This window comes from Tetrao urogallus, assembly GCF_951394365.1.
Source record: "Tetrao urogallus genome assembly, chromosome: 2".
Classification (NCBI taxonomy): domain Eukaryota; kingdom Metazoa; phylum Chordata; class Aves; order Galliformes; family Phasianidae; genus Tetrao; species Tetrao urogallus.
In genome coordinates this window covers 102,724,938-102,737,200 of record NC_136814.1, presented here as the reverse complement: position 1 = coordinate 102,737,200, position 12,263 = coordinate 102,724,938, and the positions used below count along the sequence as shown (strand labels likewise).

Sequence of the window (12,263 nt, the reverse complement as noted above, 5' to 3'; positions counted from 1 at the left end):
TTACAAGAACAGAATTTAGCCTTGTAATAACAAACACAGTTGATTGAGGAAAACATGTATGAAAGTAGTGATCCAAATATCTGATCTTGTCTCACATCAGGAGTTTTGTCAGTAGTATCAGTAGCAGCAAACAATTAGAAATGTCCCTCTTAGAAATGCCAGCCCTGAGAACATCATTGACTTCCTGCCCTAGCTAAGAGTTGTGAAAAGCTATAGCTTTACTTGGTTCCTGCCCCCCAGGCAAAAACACTGGGCATTTTGGGGGTGAATAGCCCATCTGCTCAGTGCTTCCATCTCACTTGAAGTCAGGCAATGTACACTTATCGTCCACGGACATCACAGAACGTGGCACAAGCTGCTATTTGCCCTGCGAACTCTGAAGTTTAAATAGAATGATGTCATTTTATTGGCCTTGTAATCATTGCTCATATTATAAAGGTCACACATTTCATGCTGTGGCAGGAAATCAATAACTCTCCCAACAGCCTCTGGGGGAAAAAGTTGTGCTTCTGAAGAATAATATATAATAAACAATTTTAGTCCTATCTTTATCACTGCTGTAATCTTTGAGAACGGCGACAGTAAAAATCTGGCAAAGGCTGATATATAAACTCATTAAAATTAGGAAGTGATTTAGAACAGGACTTTTAAAAGATTAATCTTGGGCTAAACAGCAAAGAGGTTTGTTTAGGTCTACATTTAAACAAGCCACAAGAGCTCCTTAACAGCTTAATTTTATGGTAGCTGTTGGGGAATTCTTTCAGATTTACAAATCATGTATTTCCCCAGCAAGGTGACAGACTTGAGCAATGTGCAAGCAGAACTGAACCAACAGATAAGCAGGAAGCACATATATACTCTCAGTGGATAAGAGGGGGGTTACAGAAAAATATTTTGTATTGTCTGGAATAATTAGGCCTGACAAAATAAAGCCAAGGCTTTGAACACACTCTGGCTATCTATCCTTCAATTTAATTGCTTAAACTAAAGATGAAAGAGTCACAGGCTGCTTTTTAAAGCAGAAGGTGGCTCAAATTCTTTCAAATAACAGAATAAAACCGATGTCCCTTTCTGTTAACTAACGTATACAAAAGAGCTACAGTGTCTAAATACTGATAGCAACATCAACAAAAAACAATCTTAAAACCTCACCTGCAAGACTACAGTGTATCGACCAAAAGTATGAGTAGAGAACTTTACATTTTTGATATTTGTTTGTCCTTCAAAATCATTTCCATACATGTAATACAGAAAGACAAGAATCAGTGCTGGTGTTCTCAAGCTAAATAGGGATGCAAGTGAGTTCTTCTGCAGGTTGAGTTATAAATACATGTGTACGTATGCCTTCTCACTGCAGTATTTGTATCAACACATTCACTTTGTGTAGCTTCTGCGTGATTTGGTTCAAAACATTTAATAGTGAGATGCTTGGAGTTGCAAAGCTGAATTTAGAGCCTGGCTAAAGCAGCTGTGCAAGTGAAACATTGCAACAAATGGATGCGTTTGTCAACTTACGGTCAATGCTATCACCTCTGATTCGAGCTCCCCTCATGGGTTGGACATGCTGCCTTCAGCCAGATCCCAACATGACTGACTAACCATTTGGCTGCAGCCTCACTCCACTTTAGACGAAAAGCAAAGAGCTACCTTTCCCTGGTGCAGATGCCAGCCAACTCTCTGTTTACAAGCTACAGTCACAACGTCAAAACAAATTCTGGATGTTCAAAATGGAGCCATCTGCACAGGATAAACATGAAAAATGTGAAACGTTTTATGTAAATGTACGTTACTGACTAGGAACAGTTGGTTCAACTTCCTCCCAGACTGCCTCACTGGGAACAGGAGGCCTGACACAGTTTGTGACACCTATTTACATCGGAAGCCATATGACTTGCTGTGCTGTGGGCTCAAAGGTATGATGCACATGGTGCTGACATAAATGATTATCTTGTAAAATAAAGGCACTCTCAGAATTACCACTGCTGAAACTAAGAGCAGGTGGCACATGGGACTTGGTGAGTGCCTTTTGCTTTCTCCCTATCCACGGCCCATCAGCTTGCAGGGAGCCTGCCACCATTACCTGCTGCTTCCTGCAGGAAAGCATAGAATCATAGAATGGTTTGGGTTGGAAGGGACCTTTAAGATTATCTACTTCCAACTCCCTGCTGAAGGCAGGGCCGCCTCCCTCTAGTCCAGGTTGCTCACAGCCCCATCCAGCCTGGCCACCAGTGCTTCCAGGGAGGGGGCACCCACAGCCTCGCTGGGCAACCTGTTCCCAAATCAGACTAGTTCTGGAGTTCCAATTGAAAAAACAGTGGCATCTCTGACTATAATTATCATCACAGAATGGCTTAGATTGGAAGGGACCTTAAAGATCATCTAGTTCCAATCTCCAATTCTATTGCTTAGGATCTCATACAGCCCAGGGATCACAATAACCTCCACAAAAAGCACAAGGTTTAGCTCATAGCGTTCTACAGGACGGCCAGCATGCAGGCAGGAGCTCCAGCTCCATCCCAGTATATGCTTCTAAAGCACATATTTGGGGCTGATCTCTCCCTCCATGGAGCAAAGCAGTGTCCTGGACTGGCAGCTGCCTGTGTGCTCCCAGAATCTGCCCCATCAGCATGACACCCTGATCTTGTTAGCTTCTTTTCATAATTGGCAACATCAACGCTTACCCTACATTAATTCTTTCTTCATTCCACTGGAGCTAAATATTTGTTACCAAGATAGGGGGAAAAAAAATCAAATTAAATTGTTTTGTTCCCTCTTCAGTGTTTTGGTCTACAGAAAACAGGAAATCCAAGATTTTTATGTAAGATGAAACATACAAATGAAGGGAAGCTTCACCTTTTTATCTTGGTCAAATTATTTTGATTACTGAAAAAGGACTCCAGACTGGGACAGGCAGCTTCTCATGAGGCTTAAGAGTCTGTTAGCTATGTGCTCATTAAAAACTCCTGTTCAAGTCTATACAATTTAAACTGAGTATCTTGTTTACTGTGGAACACAACCCTTATAGCATTGAAATTCCAGGCAAAGAGAGTGCTGTGTTGCTGCATCTTAACTGTCCGCTACTTGACTTTTCATCGTCAGAGTTATTAAATGGTTCAAAACTCACATATCTATTTATCTTGGGAGATAAAACAAGAAATTTAGTTATATTCTACCCAACCTTCAACTACGAACAGAACAGACAAGCCACTCTACATGGAAAGTAGTATTTCATACTAAGGAGCTTGATTTATCCTAATTACGGGCTCGTGAAATATAAAAGCAGCATTGCACAAACAGACCCACATGCGTTCCCACAACACACACCCCAAGATGCATGTGCACACGGTGCACAGAGGTTATTTACTGTGCTGTTCAAGTTTATGCAGCTGCAAGGTAATCCATCACGTAAATGATGACAGGAAGGGACATTTATAGAGCAACATCATTGCAATATGTATGTCATAAGGCACTGAATGTTCTATTAAACAGGATTTTTAAAAAATAAATTACACCCCAGCATTGCTTCTCCCTTGGAATTATTTTATCAGCTCAGAATGTATTAACTTGCAAATCTCTGCCTTCGTTATACTACCTTGTAGAGAAATACTATCTTTGAGCCTCAGCCTCTATCCATCTGTCTCATGAGAGAAGAAAACATATACTGTAATGGCGCTATTGTACGATTATGATAAAGAACTAGTAAAATCACAAGATTAAATAAATTACACTGTTTAAACACAGGCTTGCCAATTTGTCACGAAAATTTACCTGACCGACAAATCAATTTGCTCACTTTTTACTGTGATGTTGATACAAATAATGCTCCTCGTTCCAGGCAAACAAAATTTGGCAAGACTGGTTTAACTTATTAGGGTCAAATGCTGTCTGCTTGCACCTGCTCTATCAGAGGGAAATGAGGAAAATCAATGGCTGTGAGGTGGGGCACACAGCAGCCTTCCGCTAATTCACCATCCCACAAATGATCATTACAAACCAAGTCGAGCAATGGGATTATCAGCAAATGCTTTTGTTCACAAACAACGCGGCCAGAATAAAACAAAACTAACAAAAGAGCCACGTCTCATCTAGACCCTTAATGCTATTCAAAGAGGGAACGCAGCCTAATTGCCGGGTAAAGCCTGATTCTAAAGTAGAGGGATCAGTGGCAGGCTACAGTGTTGGGATCACAGTCTGAGGCAGAAATCTGCCTCCCTGCTGAGATTTAAGAAAGAAGATGACAAGTTTCAAGACGCTGGCTTAAGCAAGTGAATGAACAAGCAAACAGCAAGTGCCCCTGGAAGAACAGCATTCCATGACCTAGACTTCTGCTAGGGACTGAGAATGCACCAACTTGTAAGATGGAGAAAGGAAAAGCCAGGCCAATTTATTGCCAGCACGGGCCCTAACCTACTTGAAAGTACTTCTGGCTGCCTAATTCAGCAAACGTGTGCCAAAATGGTCCGAGCTACTGTTTCTGAAAGGTAAATAAAAGATGCAAACAGGTTTTTGTAGTTTACATGGGAAGATTTAAAACAAAATGACAGAATGAAGATCTATTCTCATCTACCTTAAAGCTCATCCCCTCAACCAACCCAAATCCGATTTGTTTTAATGATATTTATTACATCATCGAAAAACAGCTTAGCAGAGAGCTGGCATTATGCAGCTAATAAATCTGTTTCTCAGGAATGTGGTGAAATTTATACAAGTAATTATCTAGGTAAGTCTATCCAAGGCTTTCTCATCATTGCAATGTCTAGAGGGAGAACAATAATAAAATAATGATAACCACAGTATTATTATTTATTACTATTACAACAATTATGGTAGTGCCCAAAGATCCCAATCACCATTTCAGTAATTAGAACTCATTTTGTCATGCACCAGTTCTTTGTCACTCAGCTACAGGCTGTTCCTGTGGTGTACATGTAGAAGCAGTCTGTGCTTGGGGTGTCAATAAAAGGTAATTGCATCACATCACATCACCTACAGCCATGGGATACGTGGAAAGGGAATGTTGCTCTTCCACTGCCAGTGCTGGCTGAAGAGATGGGGATTGTACTCTTTAGCCGGGTAACCAGTGACAGGATGAGAGGTAATGGCTTTAAGTTACACCAGGGGAGGTTCAGGTTGGATATTTGGAAACATTTCTGCTTGGAAAGAGTGATGATGCAGTGGCACAGCTGCCCAAGGAGGTGGTGGGGTCACTGTCCCTGGAGGTGTCCAAGGAACGTGGAAGATGTGGCACCGAGGGACGTGGTCAGTGGGCGTGAGGGGATGGGTTGACAGTTGGACTCAATGAGTTCAGAGGTCTTTTCCAACCTTAATGATTCCATGATTCAGACCCTGCCCATGTCCCTGCTGAGCTCTCAGCGCATCAAAGCCCAGTGCTGCACAAGCAAAAAGACAGGATTGGAATCTGACGTGCTCATAACCTGGTCATATTCGTTCACATTCATTACCCCAATCCAGCAGTGGCTAATCCTTGATGATTTAAATAAAAGGAAATGATCTACTAACCCCTGGTGCGACCTGCTAGCACGCTGGAGTCAGAGATTTGATTGCTCTTGTTTTCAGGTAAGGTATGCTTTTTGAAGGTACCCAAAATGACAGCTTTCAAGATCACAGTTCTACTTCGTGCACTATGGAAGTTCTTCTCCTTGTCGTTGATCTATTTAGCTTAAACTGGACCTTGTTAGATAACTGTCCCCTTTCACCTCTAAATTTCAACACAGTCAAGCCTAACAGGGCTGCGAGATGTAAGTAAATACAGGTGGTTCACATGCACCAGCATCTTACAAGCGGTTGCATGACAGCTGCATGGCTGTAGATGGGTCTAGCCCAAATAAGAGAGCTGATTAGCCTGTCATTCCTTGAATAACATTCACAGGATTTGTAGTTGTGTCTGGAAATTATGTGAGTGAGGAGCCCACACTACAGTAAATAGAGATGCTGTCAGTGTGGGAGAGGAGCGAGAGGTTAAGTGATTCTGCACAGTGCTTGGTGAGCTGCAGCCATTATGAGGCAGAAGCTTCATTTCTCTATGGTACTTCCAGGCTTGAAAAGGAGCCCTCTTGTCCTCCTCACTTGGGATTCGCTTCTGAGCAAGGCACGTGGATCTGTCCCACCTGGCAGAACCAGCATCCAGCCCAGACCCTTCGCCTTCCACACCCAGGGCTGGAAACAGTTGGGCAGTAATTCCTTAGCACTGCTGAATATCTCTAAGCTGCAGCTCATTTACGTATAAGCCCATACATTTTTGCTTGATGAAAACATGTTTTCCAAGGCCCAACAGCTGCAAAATTTGAAACCCAGCAGGCAGCTGTGACATGCGGGTGTAAGCGTGGCTCATGGAAAGGGGGGCACAGAATGCAGAAGGCTCTCTCTCTCCCCTGCCAGGATTGCACAGTAATTATCGGTTCCTTGTTTAAGAGAAAATGTCGTCCATAGCATAATTCAAGCCAGCACCCAGGCAGTAAAAGGATGAAGAATATTTTATACTCCCATGCAACCTCCCATTCCTGTAGACTCCTTTAAATGATTTAGCAGAAACCACTGCTGCTCCGTCTACATACGCTATACCTCTCCCAGCATCTGACATAAGCATCATATTTTTAACTCCCTATTTCTCCATTTCCTAAGAAATGTTATAATTTGTTTCCACATTCATTCTGCTCTACGGTGGAGCTGAAGCGTGCAGATGTAGAAATGCTGCCTTCTCTTCTCCTGGAGCTAAAAGCAGGGTTCTTAATAAGCAGGAAAACATGAAGAGGTCACCAAGAGTAGATTTTTCTTTCATCTGCTATTTCTCATTTTGGGCTTTTTACAACGTAAACACAAACCAGACAGTCTGTTTTCCAGACACCTAAATGCTTTTGCAGTTTTGTCAGACTGCTTCAGATGGATAGCGGCAGGTTTCTCTGTCTTGCATCCAAATGCTGCCTCTCCTCACAATGGTGTAAAATGCAGAATGACATCTCTGTCTTCAGTGTAGGTGTGAAGTAAAAGGAATTTGGTCCTTTCACCTTAAATGCTTTACGCCTCCCGCCTTCCTGCTCTGCCTCCAAGTTCTGGGAGTACATACAGCCCTATTTTAGAAAAAAGAAATACTTGCAAAAAGAAGCAAGGTATTGTGGAAAAGCAATTTGGCCACGAACTCACTGGCTCTGCTCCTTAGGAAAAGAAGGATGAACACAGCTTTGCCAGATCACACTGCATCAAAAATGTTTGCTTTATGACTGAAGCTCTTTGTGTATGTGACTTACTGCTCTGCACTAGTGGAATTAGGCAGTCAGTATGACTGCAAGATTAGAAAGCATCGTTAAAAGGATATCTTGAAAAGATAAAGCTTATGAGGCAGGAGCTGCGCATCTTTAGTAACTGACCACAGAGAAATAAAACTGAAGTCTGCTTACAAAAGCCAGCCTTTTGGCCAAGAAAAAGCTTTCAATGTCAAGTACTTCCTATTATTAATGTAATATTTGGTAGAGGTTCCAGCATTTTGGCTTGGATTAAGGGGAAGAAAACAGCAAATTGAATTGTTCCGGTCTAGCTCTCTTTGGAAATATTAGACATTCCATTTATCCAGCAGCCGTCCTTGTCTGTCCCAAACAAAGATGGAAAAAATAACACATCCTCATAGGATTTTCCATTCCTTCCCTCCTCACAGGACCATGCATCTCCCATTCTTTTCTTCTATTACAGGTAGAAAGACACAGAACTTATTCCTCTCCTCTCCCAAACCAAGGAGCTGTAACTACAGCAATGGCTTAAACAAGAAAATTTGAAAGAGGGGCATACAGATACAGACCCTTACTCTCTGATTTTCCTCTCTCTATATAAGCATATGTATGTGGCATCCAGACAAACACTATTTCTGGAAGGAATAGCTCATGTGCTTTAGTCAACTGCGATTTAGGTGTCTAGAGCTGGCTGACTGGACTTTCTCTCTGGGCAATAAAAAATGAACATTTCCAGAAAGTTATCTATTCTGTGCTGTATCATAAGGTAGGATAAATTGCCTTCTGGACATTCCTGTCTTCCCTCATAACTGCAGAAGAAGATCAGACAACCAGATCAAGCTGAACCCTTTAAGTAAGCAACATAACACCCACCATAAATTTGTGGTCTAATTAAATTACCTTGGCTCTTTCTTTATCAACAGTAAAGAAGGGTGGTCTCCTCCTTCATATCCTATCTTAGGTACCTATTTTATAGAAAGCTGACTCGTTTCTTGGAGAGTCCTGTCTCCCTTTCTGAAGGGAGCAGCAAGAAGAGAGACGGTGAGTACAGACCAATCCTACCTTAGGTACCAACTTCAGGCTTAAACGTTGGCAGATTAACAGCAAGAAACAACCACTTCTAATTGCTCCTGACAAAACTCCTATCTGCCCACATACGGGTACCTGAACCATCAGATATAGCTCCTTCTTAAAGCCTCCAGGATGCTTTTCTTCATTGTCCGTACTAGGAATTAGACCTTTGTTTAGGGAAGACTGAGTTCTTAAATACCCCAAACACAGGTGTTTGTTAATTAGAGGGCAAACAGACAAATTGGAAGCAACTGTGGTTGATGGTGCACTCAAAACACATAACATGGTATTTAGAGTCCAGATCCCCATTCCAGCTGCTATTTATCACCCACTTTTCCCTAAAGTCCCATATTGTAGTAGTATTGTATAGGTCAGAGTCAGAAGAAGCTGATTAACCACCTGATTATCTTACACACAGGTGAATTACATCAACTTCTCTTTGTGCTCTATGGCTGAAGGAGAAAGCAGTAAGGCTACAAGTACTTAACCTCATACCTATTATAAAATAGGCACAAACATTCACAAATATTCAGAAAAAGATTAAACTTTAAAAATGATTGTATGAAGAGAACTAACACTCCTCAAACTGTATAAAACTGTTCTTGACACTTGAAATTACTGCAATATATCCTGCTATAGAGCAGCCTTGAGCATGCACCCATCTTCACGTGCCCCCATGTGTCCTCTGCACCTTGTTCTTTCCCTGCAGTGAAGTGCAGCAGACATCAGGAACATTTCACACCTGCTGTTCCTAATACCTAGGTTTTTTTTAAGATGACTTTGGACTGAAAAAGACTAAGAGTGTTTTATATGATCTGCTGTTGCTGGAAGGAAGAATATTGGGTCCTGGTTTAGGGTTGAGTGCTGTGCAACTCTTAGAGGGGACTGGTTAACACATTTCCAACATTACAGTGCTCAGCACAGTGCTGAACTTAGACTGAGGACTGGCTCAAAAGGGCCACACCTGTCTGTTCCAAGATAAATCATGTGGGAGAACAACTTTTCTGTATTAGGACCAGAATATGAGAAAGTAAGAGATCTCAAGGTGCATTCTCATTGTCAAATTTATTTCATAAATAATCAATAATTCTAGAGTTGTTTTGGTCAGTCAAATCTAGTTCCCCACAAGGCACGCTGAAAACAATGCGTTTTTTTCCCTACTAATACCACAACTCATCCTTGTCAAATAGTCTTGCTGTTGGGCATGTACCTCTCATTCTATTCTGCTTTTTTGTCTATGTTTTGTTTTTTTTAAGGAGTGGATAATTGATCTTATTTGGTTCTGAACATTTCATTTTTATTCTTTTGAGACACCAATTGCTATTCTACTGTCAGATACCAAGTACAACACACAGCTGAATCGATGGCAGAACATGAGGTTAACAGTAACTAGCCCATGGCAAAGAACAGCTGAAGTAAATACTCTGAAAATGTATAATTTTTTTTTTTTTTCCCTGCATCTTTATATGGATGCAGAGAGCGTCCTCATGAATAGATCATCTTCCCACTGAAGTTTCTACTAATCTACTGGTGCCTCCAGTTGGAACGGCTCCAGAGTTTAACCCTAGTGCTCACTGGCTGAAATGGCTTTTATGTTATATTTAACATAGAGAGATCTTGTTTATTCTTCAAGAAAAAATGCCATTTCTTGTTTTGATTTCTATAATAATACAAAGAGTGTAATATAAATCACATTAAGCCATAAGTGCCATCTCAAAGGAGCTACTAATAAATATCGGGAGAGGATTCTAGACATGCTGCATTTATAAACATACTGACTCTGTGAACTATAATGATTTTAGATTATTAAGGGCACAATCCTGAAAAGTACTGATCGTCTCTTTCAGTGAAGGATTTCATTGACTTCATGGGGTTTCTAAAAGGACTAAGCTCTATACCACAAATATCCTCTAGAAAGCAAGTGTTCAGAAATTCCCCTCTGTACTCCTAAGTTTATTGTCTTGCAAAGACACATTTGATCAATTTACAGGTGAATATTTATTTTTCTCACCTGACATTTTTGCAAACTCAACTAGACACCAAGCTGGATTTTTTCCTATTCAAGCATGATCATCAGTAATAAAGGTATTTTTGCCTTGGATACACCTGTGCAACTCCATTAGCCTTCATCAAGGTTACACGTGTACAACTGAGATTATACTCGTACACGGAAGGTAATTGGGATGGAGAGACCTGACTATGGGCACAAATCAACCTCTGCAGTACTTATTGCTGATGATGATGTGAGAGAAAGCAAAAAAATGGCGAGGTTGGCAAATGGGCTAAACCTCTGGCTATTTTTTTCCTGCATCACGTGTGAGCTTTGTGTGAACAACGGACAAGCAAGAATGCTGAAATGTAGCATTTTGCTCTTATAGTCTCTTTTCAGAGAATTTAATTAATTTTTTGTTTGTTTGTTTGTTTTAAATGAGCGCATACCAAAACAGCTTTAGATGCGAACTATATCTCCATTTGGTAAGGAAATAATACAGCAGCAATGTTGCTCTAAAAATAGACGCTGCCTGGTGATTTATGCACACAAGCAGATGTCTTTGCAGGCAAATGCAGATGACAGTCTTTGGCCAGTCAGTTTTTATATTTCTCTAAGTTGATTATAAGAAGAACTTCATTCCCTCCAGACTCTACACCTTGTCACCCTAAAAGCATATTCTCCAGACTTTACTATTAAATGATAATGAGCAGACAGAGAGAAAGGACAGGAGAGATCTGTCTGTAGCTACAGCTAGCAATCATTAGATTTACAGAGGGGAAAAGACATGCTTCCTAGGCCAACATATTTTTTATGAATAATTGATAAGGCAGTCAGCACAGTTATATCATAGAAGTGTAATATATATCCATAATTATAAAACCAGCTTTGTGCAAAAGGACATGATACACTGAAAGGAGATACCAGCCAATATGCCATCCTGAAATAAAATACAGTCACTATTGTGTTAGTTGGCGAAATTTAAATACAGGATTTGAAGCAAGCAAAATGTTCTTTAATCCCATTTTTTAGCACAGTCCAGGCTCAGTCTGCTCAGGAAAATACTGCAAGGCAAAATCAGCAGCTGCATTAATTTGCTGATGATTGAGAGAAAAATGAAAGTTATCCTCGTGGTTTTTTTTCTCCCTACTTGCTACTCTAACTTACTAATAATATGAGAGCGCCAATTTATTCCTATGCAAGTATATGAAGCATACAAATTGAAAAATCAATGTAATGGAAAAAAAAGATTATCATGCACTGTTTAGAATCAATCAGCTAGAAACAGAGGGGGGAAAATGTGAAGGCGGAGACCTGATGTTTAGAAAATGTATGTATTGCACCTACCCAAAGCCAAGTGTTTGTGGCAAACAACTATGCTTTGTCTAATATGCAGACTGAGCTATATTTTGACCAGGAAAAAAAAGTCTTATTTCCAGTCTTTTCTACAGAGAAATTCATCAGTTGTTTTTAATTCTCTCAAAAAATCCCTGGATAATAAAAATAACAATCCCTTTGCCCATAAAAGGCACGCAAAAGCATGTTAACAAAGATTTCAGGGTGAAGGGATCAAGCTCATCAAAATCCTCTATTAGCACGACGTCTCAGCATCGTTCCCCAGAATGCTGACAGCTCAGTGTAGCTTGAAGGATAAACTTCTGTCAGATGTGATGGAGTCCCTTGAAAGCATGGACAGCGATAGTGTTTAGTCGGAGCCTATCAGCAGATCAGCTACTGAATTGCTATTAGCAGATCAGTTTAATCTTAGATCTCTCAGTAGTGGAACACTCTCTTCGGCCAAAACAGGCCTCTACTGATCAGAAATAATTACACTGTACGAGTCAGATGTGTAACAAATGGATCTGAGTCTCAGTTTGGAAATACATTCAGAGGAAGTGGAAAGAATGGCTACTGGCTCTGTGACAGGAGATTCAATCTTCATAAACCTGCAAGAGAGGGGA

The 12,263-nt window shown here is 40.8% G+C and overlaps 1 protein-coding gene across 1 annotated transcript in view; it reads right to left on the bottom strand.

Annotated features, from left to right (window-relative positions):
* Positions 1-12,263, bottom strand: part of KLHL29 (kelch like family member 29) — a gene marked incomplete at both ends in the record, with an annotated part of 244,358 nt that overhangs the window by 56,928 nt on the left and 175,167 nt on the right. The window lies entirely within an intron of this gene.